The sequence below is a fragment of the Colias philodice genome, chromosome 7, assembly GCF_061535455.1.
Source record: "Colias philodice isolate Cphi_HAF_F1 chromosome 7, ilColPhil1 Martin Lab GWU primary, whole genome shotgun sequence".
NCBI classification, from domain to species: domain Eukaryota; kingdom Metazoa; phylum Arthropoda; class Insecta; order Lepidoptera; family Pieridae; genus Colias; species Colias philodice.
This window is the reverse complement of record NC_143092.1, coordinates 1,319,322-1,323,961: the sequence shown is the minus strand read 5'-3', so window position 1 is coordinate 1,323,961 and position 4,640 is coordinate 1,319,322. Positions and strand designations below refer to the sequence as shown.

The following is a 4,640-nucleotide window of genomic DNA, read 5'->3' as shown; positions in this document are numbered from 1 at the left end:
TCCAAATAACTTCGCAAAGCCTCAAACTGAAAGCGAATTCTTCTATAAAATAACAAAGCAAAACATTGCCTTTACTCGCCAAACATATTCCTCAAACGGCAAACCACATCTCTTGCCTTACACCACATAACAATCACGGTGCCGACACAAAAGTACATACAGTTATTTCCCACGGCCATCGAACATCCCATTTTCGACCTCCGAATATTCCCAATTGCATATTACATTATTATCATTACCACATCATTACCTGTCATTGTTCGCGAATATAATTTTCGTATTCATTACACACTTTTTCTCACAATAAACGTGTGATTGTTTTATGTAATGTTACGTTTTTATTACGTCAACAGTGAGTGCATTGAGTGCGCTCTGTTATTTAATTAATAATTCAAAATGCTGTGAAAAACGGATTGTAATACAGAAACATAAAAATATATCGACGGAGAGAAGAATAATCTATACTAATATTATAAAGCTGAAGAGTTTGTTTGTTTGTTTGTACGCGCTAATCTCAGGAACTGCTGGTCCGATTTGAAAAATTCTTTCGGTGTTAGATAGCCCATTCATCGAGAAAGTCTATATGCTATATACAATATACATATCATCACGCTAAGATAAACAGGAGCGAAGCCACGCGGGTGAAACCGCGGAGCGTAGCTATTACATAATAAATAGAACATACACATTTAACACAGTAATATTATAACGATATATATAATAGCAAAAGGAAACTTTAAAGATGCACATAGCTTCGTTGCAAAAATAAAACTATAGGGATAAAATACGTCACCTATTTAAGTACTGTACGGAAAACTGCTACCGGGTATTAAAGTGAAGTAATACAGAAAAGTACTTTGAATATAAAAGCCTTAAGTATATAAGCTTATAATAAATAAAAACTAGATGGTCGGTATAGTTACTAAGAGTAGAATAAATGTTAGATAACGATATTACTTCAATATTATTTCTCAAACTTATTTAAGTAGTAAGTAGATACAATGACATTTGTACATAATATTATGTGCTAAACAAAAAATCTTTCAAAAGATACATCAAAATTAGACCAGTGAAAGTAATTTCGCAATATTAATTCCCCGAACGGCACACAAAATCCCTGTACCCCTAAGCTGTACCCACAACACAGCCGCTTCCCACTACCGATATTCCGCTCAGCTACAATATCCATTATTCGCCCATAAGCGCAGAGAGGACTGCGCTATCCCGCACATAAATCAATGTACAGCGAAATTGGTCGATATGTTGCACTCGCGGGATTGCATCACGACTCTTGGGGAGCCATAGATCCTGGCACTGGAAGCATTTGTTAGGCAAACTGAATTTGCATGTGTTGTGTAAATCTGAATTCCTATTGTGCGATCGCGCTTTTCCATTTGTGCGTTCGAAGGAATCGGTATTACGTATTGAGTGCAAGAATCAATATACATAAACAATAAAAACATATTATAACTTACATAAAATATCTACATATAAAATTAAAACACTCCTTCAATTTCAAAGAAACTTACCTTTGCCGTGTTAACGTCTATCTAGTAAAAATAAACTTACCTGAAACAAAAATAAAATGGTTATTTTTAATGTCTGTTTAAGGCGACATACAATCATACTAGTGCACCTTTTGGGCTACGCCCCCTGGGTGGAGCATAAGAGCGCGCGGGACGCTTCACAAAAATCCCCTCGCCACGCCACACAACTGAATAGATGACGGAAACATACGGAACTAACGGAGGTTCAATGAACTTTACTTATATTCTTATATTCGCGCGGTTAAAGCTGAGTAAAGCGATCCGGCAACGTCGTTTTCGTTGCCGGGCCCATCGAAGTAGAAAAATCGACCTTTGTTCCTTTGCACGAAGGTCGATTTTTAATTGGTACAAATCTGGTTACAAAAAATGAGCTTGTGACTAAATTATTTTATGATGTAATTATTTGTTATTGTTAGAATTGTCGCTACCTTCGTTACTAGCTTATTTGCAAATCTTTGTAAACAAATTTTATAGGTTTTCGACATGGGGACTTTACGTACAATCTTTATATATAAAAATGAATCGCAAAATGTGTTGGTAAGCGCATAGCTCGAGAACGGCTGAACCGATTTCGATAATTCTTTTTTTTATTACATTCCTTGAAGTACGAGGATGGTTCTTATGTAGAGAAAACGTAAACATGTACCACGGGCGAAGCCGGGGCGGACCGCTAGTATAATAATAAAAATACATAATAGAATAATGCTATTTACGTTTGTTTTTTTTTTACATTATTATCGGTTATAAAAGATTTAAAAAACGGGTTTTTGTTTTTATATCATATTTATTGAAAAAAAAAAACAATAATAGACAAAAAAATATTATTTACAATTTTGATTATTTTTGAATAAATATATCCGACATTTTGATATACTTAACATCAGATATTTTCGAATGCTGGTTTTGTTACCATTTTATTGTTCCAATGTTTATCTTCTTGATACGACTTCTTCTCCTTGTTCCGTAAATAAATATGTCTCTTGCCCGTTACTTTGAGCTATCCTTGTACATTGAGGTGCTGAAACAACCATAATAAGTTATAATAGGAGAAAAATTAATTGATAATACCTCTTATAATACCACGATTATTATAAAGATACTGTCATCAAAACTAGAAAAAATTGCACAGCTGTGTACGTTCCTTTGTCGCTTTATTATCCTAGCCCGTAATAAACTCGATTGTCGGCGTCTTACATAGCAAACTTTCTGAGAAAATCGTTCTTTTGTTTGCAAAATTTTACGGTTGACCGCAATTATTCTAACAATTAGTAAAAAATTTCGCAGCTGTGTCCGTTCGTTTATCGCTCTATTGTCCTATCTCGTAAAAAAGTCGGCATCATAGTTACATAACTACAAATTTTTCAAATATTTTTTATATAAAATTTATAAGTCATTATGCTTATGCATAATATGCAAATAGTAATCATACAAACAAATTAAAAAATTACTCATACATACATTCATTCGAATTGATATATGTATAAATAAATATCCTTTATCTAATCCTTGTCTTGGGATTGCTCACATGTGTATAGAATTATTAGTAGATCAGCAATAAGCCTAAAATAGCATGATATCTAATAAGTAAAAAAATTACAATTACCGGTGCAGTGAAAGACCTCAACAATAGTTATAATACCATAAAAAAAAAACAAAAAGTTATACGCAATAGGGTTGAAATAAAAAATGTTTCTGATCTCACTGGTAATTACCTACCCGTCAGTGATAACTTACACTACTCTGAAATATTCCACTATCTTCAATCTTATGACTTATAAATAAATGACATAAGAGTAAACTTACACAAAAAAGTACTATGTGAAACTGTCTGAAGATCCACATCAGTTTCTGGTAATTATGGTTGGTCTAAAAGACCAACGTGTCTTTATTGCATCCTGGCTTGCAAGCTGCACATCGGATTTTTCGTGGTCACGCTTTGCTATTAGAAATAAACATACATACACAAATCAGTAGTATATTTATTGGAAAATGAAATCTCAAAAAAACAACTAAAACATTACCTATTTATACCAATAATAAAATCTATAATATAAAAATGAATCCCAAAATGTGTTGGTAAGCGCATAACTTGAGAACGGCTGAACCGATTTCGATAATTCTTTTTTTATTATATTCCTTGAAGTACGAGGATGGTTCTTATGTAGAGAAAACGTAAATATGTACCACGGGCGAAGCCGGGGCGGACCGCTAGTTATAAATAAAAATAAAGACAGAGTGCATAAAATTATAAAATTTTGATTTGTGCGTTGCTAAATTCAGACTTTGTAAACATATATGTACTAATACAAAAATCATAAATAGGTAAAATAATATTACTTATTACAAATAAAAATAACTATCAGATTTTCATTTATGCGTTTCTCAATTTAGACTTGTAAACATATACCTAGTAATCAAAATATTTGAAGTTGAAATCTTTAGACTTGTAGCGACCGAAAGACATAATAAATATAAATAAGCATGATAAACATTAAACTTACCTATTTAGATTCAATAACTGTAGTTTCTTCATCTGCCTTCTCAATATTTTCTTCCTAATGTTCTCACCATCAATGTTTTGGCCACCAAAATTCACCATGTTTATGAAAAACTTTAGTAACACTAACACTAAATCACGTATGCGAGTAGACAACGGCACCGCGCGAAAAAGTTGTACAGGACTGCTCTCTAAGACGCGTTGGCGTCGACTAACAGGAGGCGGAACGGCGGAAGCGACCGGCCTGTGCGCAATTTTTTGCTCATAGTTTATAAATATATTTTTTTTAAATTACTGATATATTAATTGAAAAATCTAATCCCGTACGTCCCTCAAGAATTGAATGGAAGTGGATGTGGATAAAATTTCATTGATATTACTTTACTATTGTCCAAATGAAATTGATTCTCCGTTTAATTTTTGGCCAACTTCACAACGTTTTTCTATCGAGGCAAATTTTGTCAATCGTGTTTCGGTTCCCAAACGTCACTAAACAAACTCTTCAATTAAATAAATCGATAAATAAAAAAAATCAAATTAAAAGTTTTTGAAGAAAAAAATTAATTCTCCGTGCGCTCGAAACGTCTGTTTTGGGT

The 4,640-nt window shown here is 33.0% G+C and overlaps 1 long non-coding RNA gene across 1 annotated transcript; it reads right to left on the bottom strand.

Moving 5' to 3' along the window:
- Window positions 1-2,314: 2,314 nt before the first annotated feature.
- Window positions 2,315-4,325, bottom strand: LOC149486909 (uncharacterized). The gene is made up of 3 exons (XR_016315836.1): window positions 4,049-4,325; window positions 3,351-3,486; window positions 2,315-2,565 (listed from the first exon to the last, which is right to left on the bottom strand). It is a non-coding gene; the product is annotated as an uncharacterized LOC149486909 (long non-coding RNA).
- Window positions 4,326-4,640: the final 315 nt, after the last annotated feature.